Source organism: Cyanistes caeruleus, chromosome 10 (assembly GCF_971803275.1).
Source record: "Cyanistes caeruleus chromosome 10, bCyaCae1.hap1.1, whole genome shotgun sequence".
NCBI classification, from domain to species: domain Eukaryota; kingdom Metazoa; phylum Chordata; class Aves; order Passeriformes; family Paridae; genus Cyanistes; species Cyanistes caeruleus.
In genome coordinates, this window is record NC_141710.1 from 15,585,522 (window position 1) to 15,606,693 (window position 21,172).

Genomic DNA, 21,172 nt, shown 5'->3' on the forward strand with positions numbered 1-21,172 from the left:
CTAAAAGGTGCCAGCATGTCATCTGTTTGTAGCTTTGAAATCTAGTCATTTAGACTTTTTAGTATTGAGTTGTAGCTTGAAAGCTTAGAAATAAGCTTCCATCATCACTTTTTTTTTTATGTTACCATGTTTGTTAGTAAGTGTGTTGGTTACAATGTTAGTTAAGTAATTCAAAATGGAACCTTCTTTGAAATTGTCTTGACTTCATATTCTGTCCTGTAGCATCCTACTTATGCAAAAATCTGTTACTAACAAAAGAAGCACTCATGGAAACTCAAGCAAACCTTGAGACAACAGTGGTTTACTTGTCTCAAACATATCTCTACATAGAAAACATTTCTTGTTGGGTTATAAATTTTTGGGGTGTTTTTTGTTTCGTTTGTGAACAACAAGTGCAGTTGCACAATGAATGTGGGGACTAATCTGTAAGCAAATGCAGCATACACATTTGTGAGGAGTTTGGGCTTTTTGTTTATAACACTATTCATTTACTGTACTCTTAAACAATTTGTGGGAATTCTTGTTCCCACCAAGGTTCCCATCTATTGTGATGAATATTTGCATTGTAGTTGTTCAAGAAGCATTAAATGCTAATAAGCAGCAGTGCATGGCATACACTTTTGTGCATTTATCATCACAATGAACCTTGGAAAAAAGCTAGAACTGTTCTTAAGTTGTAAAAAGCAAAGCTTATTGAGTGTGTGTGAGGACACACATTATGTTCAATTTCTCTGTTTTGAAGGCTGCTGTGAATAACTTCATTTTGTGCTTTTTTTTTTTTTTAGCATGGTCTGTTCTGTGGCATTTTTTGTTTTAAATAATGCTTGGCAGAGTTTTGTTCATGGGAGGCTTACAATTCTTTTGTATGGGACTGGCCACAAATAATATGATACAATGCATTTGTGTATTAGGTGTTATAAACACTTAAAGTAAACACTTTAAACAACAGCCCACACTGTAGACTCCCAAGAGCCTTCATTCATGCTGTGCCACAGACTCCAAGCACATGAGGTGCTGCGTGTCTGTGTTTCGTAAAAATGACTGGAATTGCTCCTAAATTACAGATTCAGTTACAAAACTGGCGATGAAACAACGATGTACTATCCTTCCTCCTTGTGTGCCTTAATAGACATCTCTCTAGTGTGAATCATATACTGATACCGCTCAATCCCATTCTTGTAGCAATAAAAGTAACTACACGTCAGTGTAACCACACTGATGCTTACGAGGTGGGAATGAATCACATCCCTCATTAATGTAACTATCCTTCTGGAAAACCAGGATTTCACACTGCCTGAAGCCCCAACAGAGCCACTGGCTTTGCCTGGAAGCTGCTCTCAATGCAGGTGAACCAGCAAAGTGGGTCAGTAGGAACAGGGTGTTAGAGATCAGATGTTTGATCAAGTTTAGTTGGGTGCTCTATGTGGATTTTGAGGTTGATGGTGGGTGATGTCAGCCATAAGGTGCATTTTCAGATGTTAAATCAATGGGAAGATCACGTTTCTTTGTACCTTGTATGGGTTCAGATTGTGGTGCTCAGGCCATAACAGCTCCTAGGTACCATTGTTAACCACTCACTAAACAGTCACCAGAGCAGCAAAACCAGGTCAGGTTTGCTGCACTTGATTTATGAACTCAATACAGTATTTCTTTTAGGTGGAAAAATTAAGTTCCTCATTAATAATTTTCTATAGTCCCTAAACTTTTCACTGGAAAGTAGATTCTCTAGTCATGTCAGAGCCTTGGCTGTTTCTGGGCACTATCTTCCAGATGATGAAAACCCACACATGACTTTTAAAACCTAGATCAATGCTCAAGGTTACTCTTGGAACGGACCATATAACTTCAACAGGTAGTAAAAGCAGTAGTGAGTTTCTAGTTGTTTTGTACTTTGACTCGAATTAAGATCACAGATAAAATCAAATTGAAGATGGAATGGTCTGTGCTGGAAAGCTTTGGCATGGTTTAGCAGGAAGGTAAGTCCCTACAGTGTGTGATGCTAATATTCCTTGTGGCAATAATTAATCTAATGTTCCTATATGTGGGGGATGTGCAAGAAATTCAGTAATAACTTAAGATACTGAAAGAGTATCTCATTACTTTATATTCCTCCCTTACAGCATAATTGAACTTTTAGGAAGTGACTCGGGTTTACAAAGCTCATTGATGATGAAGAATGAGCAAGCTCCTTCATTATCAAATGGAGGACATGCTTTCATACTTTTTCTTTCAATTTTCTTTCATGCTTTCATTTAACATTCATTATCTCTCCTCATTTTATCTAACTTATAACCCACTTGTTCATTCCACTCATGTTCTTGACCATGGGATAGGAAAAGGAAGGGCTATAAACCACCTGAGTGGAACATGAAAGGAAGCACAGTTGCATTTTGCCAGCATTAATGTAGGTTCTGATGTCATTATTTGACAGCTTTCCCCGTGGCCTAAAGCATACATTGAGCAGAAAAGTTATTTGTCAAACCATCCATGACAGCTGTAATTACTTAAACCACTCACTGTCTCCATTTTTAAAGGAGAAGATGGGAATATGTGGGTTTATGCAATAAAAGAAATGTCCGTTGTATGGAAATTGAGTAAGATAATTACATGCAGCTCACTATGTCTTGTTTCTGGAATATATTAGTAGTAAAAAAGAATAGAAGGACTCTGAACAGGAAGAATAAAATGGTCTGCTGTGCCTTTTCAATGGCTGTGCCAGTAAGGCATCTCTGTAGTTTTGTTTTTACTAGCTCTCCATAGAAATGGTAAAATCTGACCATAGTGTCAGTAAAATTTCTATATGCCAAGTGCTTGCATGCATCTAGAAGGACTGCAGTGAGTATGTGAGTATTCTGCAGTAAAGGGTCTCCCTCGTGTTTTTCATTCCTGCTAGAAGTTCAGTTGATACTGCCTAATGAAATGTGAAATGGCTTGAGAAGCACAGCATGGCTGAGATAGCAGTGGCCCTGTTACCCAAACATCTGTTCTTAAAGCCACAACAGCACAGTCAAAACCAGCCTAAAAGTGTTTTGTTTTTTTTAATCTCTTTGGGTTTACTGCATTTTCAATGTAAACTTATAGTGATCTTTAAGGTAACTTGGAAAGAATTGGTATTATTGTTTGTTCAAACCTCGGACTATTTGTCAGCAGAGTTTACAGTTTTGATACTTAGATTATCTAAAGTTTCAGTATTAAAACCCAAAACCTAATATGTCAGTAGGGTTGTTCAGAGTCTTATGATTGCATTTGTGTCCTTGTCTCTACCCTTACCAAAACCCAAAGAGAAATGCCCTGTCTATAGGTACTAGTAGCTGTAGGAGTGAGAAGGGGAGACGATCACAACCATTCTCCTGAGTTTGGACAGTAATCTAGCTTGTTCCATTCAGCTGCATTTTTTTGGTCTTAGCTCCTACTTCTGTCAGTCCTTGTTTAATTTGATTATTGCTCCCTTTTTCTTTGTTCTTGTTGTGTTTCTGTTTTTGGGAAGTCTTGATCTCGTGTGGTCTGTGTATAAATATTGGCAAATCTTGGTCTAATGGAATTGTCTGAGAGTGGTGCTTTGGTAAATAGATAAATTGAGGTCAGGTCAGTTCTCTGGCTTTTTTTTTTTTTTTACCCTGAAAGCATGAAGAGCAGTAGACTGTGGTAGTTTATGGTTCTTTTTTGTTGGATGTTTTGGGTTTGGATGGAGACCTGAGGACTGCAGTAATGCTCAACTGTTCTTGGCACACAGGAAGTCTTTTTGCCTAATGTTTTATGGCAACTGGAAAATGCAATCTGAGCCTGTAGTTTCTAATCCTTGTGGTCATAAAAGCAATACATTACATTCAGAATGCCTTTGTTTAGTGAGTTTATCTTTTAAAACAAACAATAAAGTCCCACCATCAAATTTTACTACCAGTGAGCTCTTGAAAGTAGTGTTCAGTGCTGTTGCATGTGTTTCTAGTTACTTCCCTAGTCTCCACTTCCTTGGCTCTATCATTATCAGATTTAATTTTTTTTAATACTGTCCTGTCTGTATATGCTCTTGTAGTTATATTTTTGGAGATAACTATAACTACATAAAAAATAAAGAGGGTTGGGATACATAGTTGAATATATTGAGCCCTGCAGTCATATGAAGGACAAATTAGATATTAAGGAAAAAAGGAAATGTCTGTGTTACTTTCATGGTGTTTCTGGCCCTGTTCTCCAATGGTTGTACCTGTGCTTGGAGGTAGAAAATTTATCCTGGTAAATACTCCTCGAAAACCATCATAAATACACAGCCTAATGTGATCCAAGTTCTATGCTGATGCCAAAAGGGGAAGTTCTGTCTTCATCTCCTGCTATGCAGTCAACACCACCAATCCTAGTGCCTTTCAGCAAGCTGTTTCATACTCATGTGGCTGAAAATCAGCCAGTAACTTGTATCAAATCTCTGGACAGCTCGCTAGGTTTTCAGGTGCACGTGAATGCCAGCAGATAGAAAGGATGGAAGCAGTGCATGGATAATGAGAATGAGAGGGTCTGTTTTGGCAGATGTGTAAGCTTAAAATGACTTGTGCCAATTGTGAAATCACACCTTAACTCTGTTTTGTAACCTTTTACCACTGACCTGTTGTAAATTTGGTAATCATTTTCTGTCAAACAGTGTGCTGGCCTTTGACTCAGTGAGCGTAAAAATTTTTTTATTCTACAGTATGGCTTGTAGAATTGAATTCCATTCAGTGAAACTTTACTGCTGATAGGTTTGGCTCTCGTGCATTCATTTGGCAAAATACATTATTTTATGTAAGTAGTTTTAGTAATTTGATGCAGTAGATGTAATTAGTTTTTTCAGTAGAAGAACCAGCAGTAAAGAATTAGTAACAGCAAACACTGCAAATTATGTAGCATGTGTTAAAAATAATGCTACTTAGTAGCTAACAAAAATGCTATAACTCAATTCAAGAGTTCTTCTCTCTCTGTAATAACTAATCAGGCTTGGATCTCATGGTTTCTGATGTTGGCCAAACAGCTTGAATGAATTGCAGTTGTGTATTCATCTGAAGCCATGGGCTGTGCAGGGTGTTTTCTTCATCTGCTGTGTCCCTCTCTCCAAAGTGGAGGGGTGGAAATCCATTCATATTAGAAATGTCTTGTGGTTAGTTTTATCAGCGCATCAGAGTTACAAGTATTGCCTTAATTCTCTGAACTTAAAGAAGATGCAAAGGGTACAACATTGTGATCTTTTCTTTATAGGACTGTTGTGCCAAAGTACTGCTGTATGTGTGCAGGAAGAGGGTTTAATGTTTCCGCTTGAAGTCCCCGAAACTGTCCCAATAGTCCTTGACTTCAGCCTCACTTACAGTTCTGCACTACAAACTGCTGCTTCCACTGACAGTCTGTGTGTCTTTCTGGAGCGAGGAATCTTTGTTCTCTTCTAGCTCATAATGTTAGTGATTTAAAAATTAAAGTATTTACACTCATAGCCTTCTCTCAATGAGCTTCAGGTGCTTCAGAATGAGAATGTGCCAAGACCCCCCAACTTTCTATACAGCCCAGGTGTTGGCTGCTGGAGCGTTTGGTTTGTAACCGTAATGTGCTCTGTGCAGAGGGCAGGAGGATTAGGGAGCATCTATTCAGTTCCACCCACCACTCTCACATTGTTCAGTGACCCATGTGAATTTTAGTCTCTTTATTCACCTTATTGTTGAAACTTAGCTTTGAATATAGAAACGTGTTATTGTTTCCTTGGGCTTTTGGATAGTGCTCCAGACTGTTGAAAAGTTTTCAAACACTATTTTTCATGTAATCTTTGTGTAGTGAAGCATGATAATGTACTGTAATGGTACAAAGTTTGAAAGCATCTGCTGATTTGGGGTATCAGAATTTAAAATACTTAGTGCCTGAACTTACAGGCATTATTTTTAAATGTAGCTTTTAATAACTGTTCAAAAATACTGGGTATCAAGCCCAACAACTAGAAAAAATGTGATTTATTACTATATTTTTGAAAGATTAGTTTTTTAGATTAGACTACTTAGTTTAATACAAGTAGTATTATGAAGGAAATAAATGGCACTGACAGTATGCAATCTATTTTTCTAAAACAGTGTTCACTACTTTCAGGTTAACCAACCCTTTTTTTTTGTGTAATTCCCTGGGTTTTTTTCGTAATGATTTTTCAACAACATTCTCTTTTATAAGACTTTGACTGTGATCAGTCCTGATTCTTACAGTAATTTCATCATGTCTGAAAAAGTCTGTTTGAACAGAAAACTTTTGAAGAAGAATGAAAAGTGGTGTGTGGTTTTTAATTTAAGCCATGTGAACCGTAGATATGCACAGGAAACAAGCAATTGAAGTGCTGTGGGCACCTCTGATGACAGACTTTATCGTCCTTGTGCTTGATTTAGCAGTGTTATGTAAGTTTTTAACTGAGTTTTCTCTTTACAAAATACCAGTGTGTTTTCTGGGTTGCTTTCCTGATGCTGAATTCTAAATTCAGGCTGAATTTTAGTCAGAGATGCAGTCTCAGTTTTCTAGAATGGTTAAATGGACTAAAGCTGTCATCTGTGTGACTCATCAGGACAGTTCAAACCTTTACTCTTCTCTTACGTGAGCCAGCAAGATAGCAGGAGGTTGTTCCCTGGAAACTGATTGTAGGGTGGGATGCTGTACTTCGAAGTTGTATAGATGTTTGAGGGCAGAGGTGATGGTTTGAGCAGATCTTAGGTTCTGTGTTTGGGTGTTCTGGAAGTGATTATGCTCTACCAGATGATTATGTTCTACACAGGTTCCTCCCTGTGTTTGTCACATGTCTTGTTTCCAGCAGTGTTTGTTATCTCAATTCTGTCTCTTATTGCCCACATTTTTTCATCATCTCCTTTATCCCAACTTCCATGTCTTAACACTTTCATCTTTTCCTGTTAACCTTGCCTGGTCTCAAATGCCTCTCTCATCACCAACTCCAGTCTTATCATCCAAGTTGTCAGCATGATAAAATGATGAACGAATACCTTTTAAAGCCAAAGAGAAAAATAATTTTGGGATGCTGATGAGACAAGTAATAATTTGAACGAGCTTAATTCATGATTACTATTAGTTATGGTCACATATATTACCCTTTAGTTCCGTCATAGACCAGGGCTTCTACTGGTCTTTGAGCCGGTGTCAGTCACACTGTTGTCAGGGACTGAGAGTCACTGAGCACAGTAACAGCAGGACAATTGGGAGCTTGTCATTACATTGGTCCCAAGCTTAGCTGTGGAATAAATGTTTTTGTAGAGGTCCACGACTGAATGTGGTTATGAGCCATAAAATATCTGCTATTTCCTTTCATTCTGCTGGCTTGCAAAGGACTGTGGAGATTTGTGCTTAGCAAGGTAAAAAAATTATCTTTGGAACCCATCTATGCTAAAACAGCAGGTCAGCCACTGGAGCTGTAAACTTACTGCAAATATTCAGATGTTAAATGTTTCATGGCTCTGTTCTGCTGGGTGCAAATTGTGTCACATCATTCAGGGATGGTTGTGTGTCAGAAGATAGTTATAATTACCATTATAAGTTAATATGGAAATCCCAGGAGCTTCCCTGTTGGTAACAGTCATCAAACCTTCATTGGTGACTAGCTCAGAACTAGTGTTAAGTTTTGAGCATGAAGGAAATCGTGCGCGCGCACACACATGCATTTCTAGTGCTTGTGATTTGGCTGTGAATTATGTAACTGAGTAATGCAGATGTGATACTTTAAACATCTGCCATCTCTGCTTTCACAAGTACAGTGAAATGAGAAATGCATCTGTTAGGTTCTTTTATCAACATTACTGCACTGCAGTTTCTGTTCACAGCCCCTGTATTGCCCTGTAGTGGTTAAGAAATAAGTCTTAAATTGGAAATTAAGTGGAAATTTGACTTGAAAAACATGATGTCAGCTTGAAACCAGACTGCTTAAGTAGCTTTCAACGTATAAATAAAAAGAGATACTATTCAGTTCATATTCCATTCACCTAAAACACATTTTTCCTCTTTGGATACATAAAACAAAAGGCAAAAATACAGATTTTCATCAACAATGCAGTTGTTGCCCCAGTGCTGCCAGATTTGCAGTATATAAATGTAAAAAAAAAAAAAAAAGTTTTAATAGTGATTGTTATTGTTTCTAATTAGATTTTCAGACAGAAATATGATTTTTTTAAAAAAAAACTAGCTTCGGCAGTATCCTTGCCATATGATACAGTTCTTTTCAATTCTTAACCATGCTAAAGTGTTATAAATAGAAATACAAGGGATTTTAGAAGCATACATTGCAAACTGTATGAGCAGAATCTGGGATAACTCAAATGAGGTGTTCTCTTTGTTTTGGGGAAGGGGTTTCCTCTTCTAATGAATGTCTACAGCACATGTCTTGGGGCTTTCTCAGTATTAGTGATATGTGTCTGGTACCTGACTATTGTTAGTGATAACAGAAGCAAACAAACAGGCCTGAGTAGAATCCTGAGATTTTCTGTTTTCCCATCTGTGAGCAGGCTGCCACTTCACCCTTGGGGGAAGCACTTTATTCTTCTGTTTTCCTCAGCTGGGAGTGTTTCAATCTGCTGAACACTGGTGTCTGGTTTTTAATCCTATTAGAAGAAAGTGTGTTCATGCTTATAGTATGTCTAGATTTGCCTGTTCTATTTCCATTCTGGTTTGGACCATAAAGAAATCCTCCTATAACAGCATTTCCTAGCTCTGTGTGTTGCTTTCTCTATTTTGTGTGGCATGTTCTGCTTCCTTCCTGTGTGGACCACAACACATCCCTATGTCAGAGGCATTTAGAGAAGACCTTGTTTGGTGTATTGTTTTACTTCTCAGACAAAAGCATATAATTTTAAAGCTGGAAAATGCAGTTTGTGCTCCATGAAGAGGAGGAAAAAAGAAATTATAAGCCATCCATCTAATGTGGGGGACTTTTTTAATCTCATTTCAAGTTTTATATCGGATATAAGTGAATTCATTGAAACAGGTTTTTCATATGCCTTGCTATTTTATTTCCATTTGAAGTTATGTGACTACATTACGTAATATCATAAAGTAGCACATTGTGCAGAAGAGTCATTCTGGGTGTAATGTTGGTCTTAATTTTTTCAGGTGATGTCAAACTCCAATGGCAAACTCCTTACCAAATTTTTTCTCAGTTTATAGCAACTTGTCTTATGATCTTGCCACTCTTGTTATCCTAGTCTGCATCAGTGAAATGGAGTACTATTTCTTTTTACTTTTCTTATTTCTTTACTCTATTCCTTGTCAGTTGTTTCTTCCTTGGCTGTAGGTGCTGTTTAAATAAAAAAATCTTGTTAAATACTATCATAAGAAATACACACTAAAATAGTTTTATTTTCAAATATAGTTTGTGGTGAGACTTTTCACAACTTTCTCATTCTTTCATTATAATGGCCAGGGAGTTTTATTTTACTTCTGTTAGAGGTAGAGATGCGTTTCTTCATCATATTGTGCTTACAGTAATGAACTCAATATTACTTTCAGTGCAAGAGAAATCCTCTGTACTGCCACTACTGTTAGTGCTTTATCACAATTTTTTTTTTATATAACTTCAAATATCCTGCTTGACTCACAATTTCCTACTCATTTCTTTTTTTCTTTTTCTTTTGCTGATCACTTCCATATTTATACTGAAGTTAGATGAATCTTTTAATACTGTGCCATTTTTATGATGTTCAAATATTGCATATCAGGGCCAATTATTTTCAATGTATAATCAGCCCTTCCAGTTTGCTGTGTGTGGTTCAATGGCTTATTTGCTATGCAGTGAATATCCAATCTGTGATTTCAAGACTCTGAAGTTTTCCAGTACCCTTGCTGCATCAAAGTCCTTTTCTTTTATCTCCTCACAGCTTATGCAGACATCAGGAAGTTGTTAAAGCTAAATTATTTCCAATAAATCTATTGACTAAAATTCAGGGAATGATTTTTGTACTGGGACTATTTTCTGTTGTTGTTGGATTTCTTTGGGATTTTTTTGCAGTCTCTGACTATTAATTTGCCTCCTTTTCACCAAAGTTGGAGGCTGTAGAGCCTCTTTCTACACAAGCCTGTTATCCTAATGAGCTTTTGGGAACGGTAAGTGGATTGAATAAATATCAAATGTATGTTTTAACAATACTCATAGTTTTTGATAGGAAAAAATAATAGATGGATCCAGAGGTTCATGCATGGACTTACAATCTGCCAATAGTTTTAGCTCCATTTTCAAAGCTTTCTTTATGTGTTTTTCTTTAAATTGATGTTTTTAAAAGTTGATTTTTTTTTTTAGTTGGGTAATTCCTTTTGTGCCTGAAGGAGCTTTATCTAAGGGGCTGGGGGGATGAGTTCATTTACTGCACACTTCCCCTCACTGTTAGCTTTGTGAAGCAGTCTTGGAAAATGAAACCCTGCTCTGCTGGAACTCAGTCAAGTATTTCAGGAGCAGCGGGCAGAAGGCAGTGTCGTGTTGCCGAGGAGCAGTGAATGCTCTCACACATCTCGAGTGTCGTGCCTGTGGCCCTGTGTTAGCAGGGGTGAGGCAGTTTCTCTGTAACTTGGAGATTTTTCCACTTGAAATTCTTACATGCTTTCAAATGAACACTTTTTAAATTACAGTTTTATATACATGTACAGCTAAAAATACCAGCAGTTGAAATAGTCATTATGAAATGGAATAATAGAGATCTCTGGAAGTGGAATTCTCATCGTTGTTGTGCTGCGTGGGCAGTAGCTGTGCAGCTTCTCTTCTGTGGTGCAGTGTTTGTCAAGAATTTTCCCAGTAGGGCAAAAAGCTTTCATTTTCATCTGTTTGCCCTGAGCTGGTATAGATAAAAGTTGTCACATGCAGAAAACTGTTTAACTGGAGGAGCTGGAGGGATAGAACCAACCAACCAAAAATTTTCAAAGTGACTACTGCAGTTTGAGATTAATTCTCATCACGGCTTAAGAGCAATGTTTGCTGTTAAACCTCAACTTAAGCATTTCCCTGAAGAGGAGTCAGTTTGGTTTGGATTTGAAAAAAAAATTTAAAAAATTATTGTGGTCAGATGAGTTTGGATTTTGTTTTATAAGATATGTTTGCTTCCAGCATTCATAATGTTAATTTTATTTTGTGGAAAGAAATGCATACAATTCACCTCAAATACTAATTGGAGAATGTAACAATCATTTTGATAGCCTTGCTATTAGTTTTTAGCAAGCTTAGCTTTTTTTTTTTTAAAAAAAAGTGGAGATCTATAAAATGGTGACCACCAGTCCTATAGGCCTTGATCCCCAGTAATGTCTGCATGGTGTATTTTTGACTGAAGGTGACTTTTATGGTTTCCAGATTCAAGATTTATTTCATATTTCAAACATATGTTTTGGCAATTGCTGCCATTTATCTCCTGGTTTGACTGTTCCCTCTGATATAGGATATTTTCCATGCATATCCTATACTGTTGTTTTATTTCTTGACACTAAAATGGCTTGTACTGCACAGATGACTTTGTAAGACTCCAGCTCTCTTTCTAGAATTCTGGCAATAATTGTCCTATTGAAATTGAAACACTGCTTGTGTAAAATGTAACAGGCTTTTTTTGTTAGGGATGATGTCAGCATGAGAGATGGCCTCAAGGAGCCATTAAAAGAACATAGGACTTTTGACTGTTGGACTTTATTGACTTTTCTCCTCAGTAAAATACAGTTCTGCAGAAGACGGATCAGTGTCTGCAGTGGTATGAGAGATATTTGGTGACTTTTTACTGTGCAGACTGATGAAGCTGTATCTGAGTGCTATAAATACAGAGTCACTCTATTAAGAGTGTCAGAGAAATGCAGTAATAACAGGCATAAAATTTTATAGAAATGCTTGCCTTTCTCTGAAAGTAATTGGTCTTTTTATGTGAAATTACTCACTTTGCTTTTTAGGACCTTTGAATTTTCAGTTCTGTTTTGTTTCTAACTCTTCCTTTAAGACATTTTGAAATGTATTCACAGCTAGCATTTTTTTCTTTATTGTCTGTCCATTTGTTGCAGACTTTATTCTATAATTCTATTTAAAATGTTGTGGGAAAAAAGGACTATAGTAATACATTTTGAACTAATTGGTGAAATATGTAGGGGGAATATGCAGAATTAACGTGACAATAAGTAAATAGCAGCTGTTATATTAGCTGAATTAGTTATTAATATTAGTTATAATATGTGAAAATGCTTGTAGATGGAGAATCTTATGTCCAGTATTAAGATGAATTGAATCTTTTAGTAAAATAAATAGATTAATGGTAGAAATAAGAAGTCTTTGTTAGTTGCATTTTGTGTTTCCAGCCCTCCTGACTGACACATTCCTTCTACTTTTATTCCATGCCATGTTGTCCTTCCCCAAGTTACAGTTTACTCACAGAGCCATTAGAATGGCTGAATATATGAGATATTTTACTGATTTACCGAGATGAAAGCCAGGGCAGAACATCCAGCAATGTGACAGTACCACACAAGCTAAGCTTCCTCACTCACAGTCTCTTCAGGTGTGACTCTGATAGCCATGAACAGATTACTGAGGGTCGTTTATCAATGTAGTCAATGTACCTGGGATACCTAAGCTGGGTGTGGAAGGACCACCGTGGACAGTGTAAATGTATTCAAAAGGCACTGCCTTGCAGGGCTTTTCTAGCCTGGCTCAGTCCTTCCTAGAGGCCCTTGACACTTTCTGTCAGCAGCATCTGCTGACACTCTCTGCATTAGATTTTGTATTAACCTGTGGTATTGCTTTGTCCTGGTTATCTGACCCTTCCTTCCCCTCCCTTTTATGAAAAACTGAATTTTGGCTATGGATTTTAAACTACAGACTGTGGTATCTAGCATAGTATCTGAAAGTCTTAGGATGGAATGGAGGAACTAATATTTATCATATTCTTGATTTCCTGCCTTTGTTTTGTGAGAAGCTGTATGTGCAGCATAGTTTCTTGGCAGGAGTCTTTTCTGTTTTTTCATATCTGCTTCTGTGCATTGCCTTTCATTCATACTGCATGCTCTATGTTTTCCATGTAAAATCAGAAAAGAGAGAAATGGGTTTGAGGAGATGATAGTGTGTGTGAAGACCTTGAAGCCCTCTGAGTGCTTACTGACCAGTCTCTGGACCATGAGAAAAATGTGCTACTTTTAACTTGCAGAAGTAAGGAAATGTAAAGTTGCCCCAGAGAGCACAGAGCCTTCTCTCCTCTTGCTGAGAGCAGCTGTCTCCGTGTTCACTGGCTCAGCCCTTGCTCTGGAGGTGGCAGCTTGCACTATATCTTGTACTAAAGTTTGTTTTTGAGTACAACTTATCATGATGTTTGGACAAGCATTAACAACATTAGCAAGCTTTTAATTAAAAACAAGACAAAAAATATGTATTGACTTGACTTTCAAATTCATCATTCCAACTCGAGCCTGCAAAAGAATGTCTTAAACCAAGCTTTTTCTCAGCCCTTTGCCACATTAGTTCCTGTTTCTGCATGACAGCTCAGCTCCCCCCTGCACTACAAACCAGATCAGTAAGAACAAGTTGCTGTAAGTTACAGACTGACGGCGAGGTTAGTTCTGCCCCTGTGGACACGACAAGTTACGCTCAAGTCTTGAGCCATCAGTTGTCTTGAAGTGTTCATGGAAAAGTGAAGAGGTGTCAAGGAATATGAGGAATTGTTTCCTGATTGGGAGAGGCCATATAAGGGGGAGATATGTTGATGTTTTTGGAGGAGTAAGTCCATATAGTGGTATTTATTCTCCGTGGTCCTGAGTGTGAGAACTGAGAAAAGCAGATGTTTTAGATAAAAATAGATGATGAAGAAATACAGAAGAGGTAAATTTTGTTTTTTGTATGCTGGGAAGCAAAGCAGCAAGTCTGAACCATGTAATGATTTTAAATGATTGTGTCGCAGTGAGACACAAAACAAGCTTAGTCTCCTTTGTTTTAGCCAAGATGGTTGCATAATGCTACAAGAAAATTGAATGCTTAAATAATGAAGACTTTGATCTAATTTAATTCAAAGTAATGTCTGCTTAGAAAATCCTGATGAAAGATTTTATTTCAAAAGTTGTTTTCTTACTTCTCCTTTTCTCAACTCTTTGTTAAGGCAAGGCTTCAACTTATTTGTCAAAGTGCTGATAACAGATAATTTAAGGAAATGGTGCTGCCAAAGGAAGCCACTGCCCTCGTATATACACTAGAGAGACAGTTCATGTAAGTCCTCCCCAAGTTAGCTTCAGGCAGAATTTGCAAGAGTAGATTAAACAACTTCAAAAATCATGTGAGCTAACTTGACGGTTTTTCTGCCTGATGTGAATTGGGAAATGCTCACACAAGCATTGCAGAATCAGTAGCTCACAGCAAAGGGCCACTAGGGAGGACCCAGGAGAAGAGATAATTTTAAACCAGTAAAGTCACATCCCAGAGGGTGGGGATCTCCACAGCTTTCAGATATCATTAAACTGTTCTCATTACACTGTATAAAAGGCCAGACATGAGGGTTTCATGTTATGATTTGACTTTTTTGTTGTTGTTTTAGTTTTAAATCAGCAAGGAGTCGTTTTGGGTCAAACCTAAACAGCTTCTTTTAAACCAGTTTTATCAATGAAGGGGTGTGTGCTGCCATACCAGCTTTGTAGGTGTAGTCCAAAGGCTGCTTTCCTTGGAGATAAGTACCGTGTCTGTGATTCTGCATAAAAAAAGCAGAGGGGCTTGCGCTGCAGCTGGACACTGAGGAACTGAGCTTCCCCAATTTAACCAGCTTTGGTGAGCTGGAGACTCCAGTTCATTTACTCAGTGGTAGATCTTTTGCAATGTTGCTTCTCCAGCTTTCCCTTAGTTTAGTTTGTTTGGCTTTAAGTTCTAGAGCTACTTGAAAGAGAGGCGTCATTTTGCTGTTGGTTGTGTGCCAAGTTTAGTGAGGAAAGGCAATGAAATTGCTAGAAGAGAGAAGATTGGGGGGGTTTTCTCTGGGAAGTTGGAAGCAGAGCACATGTAAAAACTTCTTTAACCACAAACCCCATGTGAAGGGGTTAGAATTAATTCCTGTTTTCAGACGTGGATAAACAGTTCCACTTTGCATCATCTCTGCTGTAGCAGTACATGAGTTGCAGTTTGTATTCAGTCTGTAATCTGTCCTGTTGTTTACTGGCCAGTCGCAAGGCCCAGCTGGCAGGTCACCTGACTACCTTCTGCCTCCCCTTTTAAAGCTACTGAAAATCTCGCCCTGCTCATCTTAAAAGTGGTTTCATCTCACTCTGTTTGCTTTGTTCCACTGTGTGCCATCCTTAAAACACCATGGTGTGTACTGAGGTATGTACCATAATGAGCAAAACTTGGGAATAAATCCCTGATCACAGTCCTGTATTTGCTACTCTGAAAAGACCTGTTAGAAGACAGTTAGACCTTATTAGAAGGGTTTGTGAGTTATGGAACAACAAAAAATAAAAGCAGTTTCATGGTTGTTACTAACCAGTTAGTCCAAATCCTAGCTAGTGCCACAGGTCCTGGTCTTACTGTTTGATACTCGTAAAGCCACATTCTTGTCCTCTCCATTGTGTTGATGTTAGAGATTACTCAACTGCAGCGGGAGCTGGATCATGCCTCAGAAGGGCTTTGGTTTTATTCAGGATTTGCTCTCAGTCATGAGACCCAGCTGGCAGTGTGGCTGCACAGTCGGGAGTGCTGGTGCAAGGGAGAGGAGGTAACACAGCCTGTGAGGAGTTGCTCCCTGGGTTCCAGTGGCTGACTTGAAGCCAGGGTCTGCATTGAATAATGAATAAGCAAAAGTTGACGTAGCAGTTTGATCCATTCAGGCTACAGATTTTTCTGCTCTAGAGCCTACTAGAGAAAAAGCAACTGGAGTTGGAATATGAAGAGTTTTCAGTTCTGTGCAGAGCCTGGAGCTTGTCATGCTTGCCTGCTCTCCAGTAACCACACAAGAACAACTATGTAATGGTGTTCTGTAGTTATCACTGTCTGTTTTTTGTTTTCAATAAACAAACATTCGTTGCAAAAGGAAAATGAAATAATTTTGCAGAGGAAGTGGCATTGTATTCCAGGTTGTTACTCTCGTTAGAATGTTTATCCTGTTCTTGCAGTATTCAGGTGGTTCTGCTCCAGCGAGACATCATACTTTCCTTGGAAATGTGCTTTCTTGTCAGTGGTCATACAGCAGCTTACATTAAGGGCAGGATTGTAAAATATGTGTGTGTATTTAGTCAGTGTTTTTTACAGTGACACCTGTGAGGTTTTCATTTATGTGTAAAAGAGAAAGCTAAACTACAGCAAATATGCATTAAAATCATGTGGAGAGAAAAAAGGGAGTTGGTGTTGGAGTGGGAGTGGTGTTTATAATCTTCTGTTTTCCTCTTTGATCCCAGGTCTGATTGAGTTTTCTTATTTAGTGTAATGAAAGTTCTTACAGATCTTTGTATATAGATTTTTCTAGTCTTAAGAGCAAATGGTGAATGTTGCAGAGACTAGGCCAGGTAAGAGAGTTGTACTTGTTTAATTTTTTTTTGGTTTTATGTGATGTGTTTTAACAGAAAAGGGTTGCCAAAATACCCTAGTGTAGTTCAAGTAACTTGGAAGCCAGATTCTACAAATTTCCCGTGTGTGACTGTTCTTAAGATGCTCCTGCGTTAGAAAATAAAAAAGCCAACCAGGTTTCATCTGGTAATCTAGGTGCTGAAGGAAAAGAAAAGGTAAAGGATTTGGCCGTAGTTCTCTCTTCATTAAAATTGCTTCAAGCAAGGGATTTGGGGGAGCTCTTCAGAGAAGTGAGGGTTTTTCTTGTTTTTTAGAAGCTTTGGCAAGAAGCTTTGTTATTTGTATTGAATGTTCCAAAATAAAAACGTAGCCAGAGGAAATAGCATCTGTGAAACCTTGGTTCACACATGTGAAAATTGGCAATGATTTGGCAGTGATTTGAAGCAGGTTTTATAAAGGACAGTTTAGCAACCTTTGTTAAAAGCTACAAACCTTGTCTTCAGCACTCAAGGCAGGAAATCCAGAGGGCCCATTTCAGTGTGATGTGTAATCTTCCATTCGTGTTGCATGTCATGCAGTGAATTCTCAGGTTGGTGGAGCAAGTTTTGGTGGTCACTCTGCGTTCCAGATGTAGCACCACCAAATGAACATTTGGAAGAAACCTTTGCCTTGTTTTCTGGAACTGCAGAAATCACAGCCTGGGCATAGTGCCAAAACCAGCAGGTTGGAGATTCTTGGTTACAAACTGTTAGTTCATGGAAATAGTTAAAGTGCAGTTTAATGCTGCTGGTGCTGCTGCTGAGTAGGAATGTGATCATGCATATCAAGCATGGATCTGCTGAAAGTTGAAATGTGATAAGTGTATCAAGGATGGATCACGTCTGAACCTAATCTTCCCTCGTGAAATGCTGGAAATTGAAACTGGAAATTCTGTATTTCATTACAGGGCTATAAAAATAATCATGGTGAAAAGAGTCTTCATTAAATCTGTTCTGTGGGTATTCTGCCTTGGGCAGTGCAGCTATGATTGGCAGTTTACCTGGGGAAAACACAGAAGGAACAAATGCGTTTTGGTACAGTAAATGCCACCTTAATAGTTTACACAAATGGTATCTTGATGCCTGGGAAAATAATTGGGAAAAGTTCAGGTTTGACAGGGCTGGCAGGTAGAAGGTGAGTCAGGGGATGACATTTTTGAGGTTTGTTTTAAATTGGGGTATGGCAGAAGTGGTAGTCCTGTATCACAGCAGGCAGGAAGAGGTAAAGTCATCCCTCCTGTGTCAGGAAATCCTACAGGTGTGAAATGAAGCTCAAAGGACGCCAGCATTTTCAGTATTTAAAAAGAAAAACATTCCCAGTAACTGAGTACAGGGACCAACAGCATCAGAAGTATATCACAGAGGTATTCTCTTACAATGATTTCTGGTTTCCTTGTGCAAGAAAAGTCACTACCATAACACCAGTAACTCATCTGTCTGGGGCTATTCTTTCATTATATTCGTTTTCTCTTAGCTTTATGGGACTGTTTCCTCAAAGTCAGCAGTATCATAAGGATTGTTGCTCTTAGGTTATCAAGTGTTTGAGAAGTGAAAAAAAGCAATTCATAAAACCAGGATAAATATGCATGCATTTATTTAGCTAATAGAATGAGTGACGGACTAAAGGTGGAGCTGAGGTTTGTATAATAATGTGCCTCAAATCCATTTGGAAATGTTGTTCTAATAGACTTGATTCTAAAAGTCAGAATTCAGCAATCAGATGGCATCAGGTTTCTCAAAAGATTATTTTAGTGACATAATCTGGGCCGAACCTAAGCAGTCACTTTCCAGGGAGCAGTAGCTGTAAATGAGCTGTTCTAGTGAGCTGCTTTCCATATCATTGAGACTACATCACCCAATTAATTCAAGGATATTCTTAGGTTCGATGGTGTTTTTGTTGTTATCAGTGTGAAACTGTGGAGTTGGATTCTGGTCTTTAAGTTGTCTATGTGGGGAAAGAATAAAAAAAAGGCTGTTTACGGATTTCCAGATTCTGGTATTTTTTCTTAAACAGCTGTACCTTCTCCTCCTAAAGCAGTTCATGCTGCCTTTTGCCTTCTGTCACTATACTGGCCGTCAGCCTCCTGGTCATTGATTGGCTTCTTTAATTATTCATAAAAAAATACATTTTCCTCTGACAGCTGCCAGCTCATATGTCTTAGATTTGTCTGTTATTAAAGGAAAACCATGAATGTGCTTTCAAGCTACAACATATCTCATAGTTTTTGGGAAAATAGAACATTTACTTAAAACAGAAATGAAGTCATTCTAGCTGAGGGCAGTCTATAGCCGTCAGTGTCACCATTGGGATTCAGATTAATTCACGGATACCAAGGTTGTTGCATCACTGCAGCAAGTTCATGGCTGACATCACACAGCTGCAAAGGGGTTGTTTTGGAGCCCTCTTACATCATGGGTGGGAGCCCACAGCTGACAGTGTCACAATCTCTCTGGCTACACCAGTGTTGCCAGCGGGTGTTGTGGTGGTTGCAGACATTTGGTTTGAAATAGACAGCCAAAATCTGGGTTTTGTTGGTTTAACATTTAAAAAATTAAAATTCAGTGTGTGTGGGGAACACATGCAGATCTCTGATGATAAAATGTAGATTTTTATCAACAAAATTTTGTATCAAAGCCCAGGTCTAGAGCTGTCTGCTTTTGTCGTAGTTAATGGGAATGAGAGCAGAAGCCCCTATTCCCATCACAACAGGATTAGTGGACTGATCCCATTAGCATCTCGTGGTGAATTGGAATTCACCACCACCCAGCTGGTGTGAGTGCCAGCAACACTGCGTACCCCATACCTTGCACACTGCATCTTCATGCATCCACTGATTATCCTCTGGAGACAAGATTTGTGTTACAGCTGAAGTTAAAAATGTGTGAACAGAGCCCTGCTAATGTTTTATGTTAGAGGAACATAATTCTTTGGACAGGAGGAGTTGGCATTTAATGCTAAATGATGGAATTTGAATCATAGTGTATCTCTAGTCACATTTAACACTGGATTTGCTGGCTTTCTCCACAGAATACCAATTAAGATGGAAAAGGTTAGTGATCTGACTCTATTCTGAAATTTCATTTTATATCTGTACTGTTGGCTTTTTTATCTTTCACAAAGAGCTTAGTTCCAAAGAATGCTTCCCCTTTGCCAAAATTCCACATGATCTTGCCTTCAAGGAAACACATCCATTTTTAGTAAACTAGGAGAGCCTTTTTTAAAAAAAAATATTTCAGATGACAGTGATTTTAACCATGAAAGGTGGACACAAAATGTAATCCTAGTTCAAATTATAACAGCTGTATTTCATTCATGATTATTGATAATTAAATTCAGTATTTGTGCTTTTAAGGGGGAAGTAGTAATTTGTTTTTTGCAGTTTAAGATATGAGAAGCAGCAAGGGTGTGCACCTACATGTTAAAAAAAAAATAACCTGCATCGCCTCAGTTACTTCTTGTTGAAAAATATGAAAATTTAAGTAATATCTCACTACAACATCTGTTATTTTCTCTGAGAAATAGAAATCTTCACAGAAATTTTAGTTTACTCAATAATTTGTACTGTAATACCTTTCTATTTTCTGGTTGTTGAAGTTCTTTCATGCACACATTAGCAGAAAAATGACCAAAACAAGTCTTAATTGAATAAGTCTTAATTAAATCAGGGTATTAATTAGTAGTTTAAATAAAATACCTTAGTTTTTTCCTTTACCTCACTTCCACTTTCTCTTTTGAAAAAACACCAGCTAGTGCTGTGCTGCTGGGCAGCAAATATGTGAATAACCACTCAGTGGAATGTTTTCCTTATCTTCTGATCTTGTTGTATCTGTGCCTCTCATTCAGGTGTTTTTGAGGAAGATGATGGGAGAGAGGATGGAATTGCTGAATTGTTTCATGCAGTGACTGCTGTATTCTGCCCTATTTCTAGTCACATTTAAGGTCTACTTTTCTGGCATGGGGAGGATTCTGGAGAAATTGAACAAAATTTTAAAATGTCACTGAATCTTAGGGATGCAGTGTTCTGGACTTCGGGAAATTTAAATACTTATTGAAGGTTTTGGAGGGGGGGGGGACAAGGCAGGGATTGCAAATAACGAAAAGCAGTTCTTCAATTTGCAGATTCTGAATTCACACTGTATTTTGTCATATGTTGCTTCTGTTTAATTCTCAACTCAATTCTCAACTCTTGTTTTTGCTTAGTTGTTCTTTTCCTAGTGCTTGCCTGTTTTTATGGTCCTGGCTGACCCTCCCTCTTGGGTCCCTGTTTGGGCACATGAAATCACAGATGCTGTGTATAAGACAGCATTCTCGTGGCCATCATGAGTAAAAATGCTTTAGATTTATTAACCAAACTTGTAAATGATTTAAGAGAATGATTTAAGAGATTATACTGACGCATCAAAATTCAGCTGATTTAATCTGTTTTCCATTGAATGTCTACTTTTAAAAAAGAATGCCAAGTTTTTAAAATCACTGTAGAGTGAGAGAAGTCTGGAAAAACCTATTCATTGGTGCTAACCAGCTTTGGTGTCTCTCTCTTCTATCACACTCTGAGCTCATTTGTTGCTTAAAAAAGTGTATTTTCATTTCTTCATACCTAGTGTTGTTTTAGCAGGGAGTTATTTCTGTAGCAGTACTAAATCATAGTTCAGAATATGTGAAGTT

At 38.0% G+C, this 21,172-nt stretch overlaps 1 protein-coding gene across 39 annotated transcripts in view; it reads left to right on the plus strand.

Moving 5' to 3' along the window:
• Positions 1-21,172, plus strand: part of LRCH3 (leucine rich repeats and calponin homology domain containing 3) — a 62,456-nt gene that overhangs the window by 1,282 nt on the left and 40,002 nt on the right. The gene's annotated exons all lie outside the window — the stretch shown is intronic.